Below are 1132 nucleotides of genomic sequence, written 5' to 3' on the forward strand. Positions count from 1 at the left end.
TATATAATATGCTGTTAAAAAGTTATAATAGCAAAAATGACATCTTAAAACAAAACATTTTTAATACAACTTTATAAAAATCAGATACGATAAATACAAAAAAAAAAAAAAAAAAAAACCAGCCATGCTGCAAAATAATTAATAAAATATATTTTATGCTGGAATACAGTTCTGGAAACATTCTGGTCTATTATTAGATATCATGTAAATCGTAATATATATAAATACACATAGAAGCAATTTATTTATTTTATAATTTGATCTAACATCTTTAAATCTCAAGTGGCTATACGAAACTATTAACAAAACGGTTTGAGAAATTTTCTATAATTTTCTTATTTGTTTAGACACAAATATGAAAGAAACTAAATAAAATCTGGTTCAATCGTTAAGTCTTCGGTGCAAGTCCTGGTGAACGCAAGTATCTTTTTTACACACCTACGCAAATAGTTATTAAAAATGGTTTCTTTCTACCAATATATATTTTCATACTTTTTAACTCTGCATTGTAGATTTACAAGCTGCAAAACGTGCAACAGTTTACAAGCCGTTAAACTTACCAAAAAGTTACTATCAGTGAAAATATATTCAATCTTCTACACAAAAAAATGAAGGTTTATTAAAATATTCTTTTTTAAAATTATTTATTTAATAACTCTAATATAATAATAAAATCTTAAAAAGTCTTATTAAAAAAATACTCAAAGGAAATATTAAATCAAAGCGAACTTTAATGAAAGAAAAATTGACTTTCAAAAGGTTTTTTAAACTTAAGAATGAAATTTTATTGGTAAATGCTAAAAATACTTAAGTCACGTAGTAAATGTTTTGAGAAAGTTTACTTTGATATAAGATATATCACTTCAAAATAAAGATTAAAAATGGCTGATTGAACTAGATTTTCTCAAAATATTTATTTTGTGACTTAAGTACTCTTCAATTCAGTAGCTCTTGATCTTCTTAATAAATTTTATTTTAAAGAATTTTAAAAATTAACCTAGTTTATAAGATAAAGTTTTATCGATTTAATGTATATGCATGGGCATTTAAAAGATAGTTTATTAGATAAAGTTTTATCGTTTTAATGCATATGCATGTGAGCATTAATATATATATATATATATATATATAT

General features: G+C 22.6%; 1 long non-coding RNA gene across 1 annotated transcript in view; it reads left to right on the plus strand.

Annotated features, from left to right (window-relative positions):
• The first annotated feature begins 337 nt into the window (after positions 1-337).
• Positions 338-1132, plus strand: part of LOC136084205 (uncharacterized) — a 1353-nt gene continuing 558 nt past the window's right edge. The window contains exons 1-2 of the long non-coding RNA XR_010640391.1: positions 338-421; positions 513-614. This is a non-coding gene — a long non-coding RNA (uncharacterized LOC136084205). The remainder of the gene's footprint in view (positions 422-512; positions 615-1132) is intronic.

Source organism: Hydra vulgaris, chromosome 08, assembly GCF_038396675.1.
Source record: "Hydra vulgaris chromosome 08, alternate assembly HydraT2T_AEP".
NCBI classification, from domain to species: Eukaryota; Metazoa; Cnidaria; class Hydrozoa; order Anthoathecata; family Hydridae; genus Hydra; species Hydra vulgaris.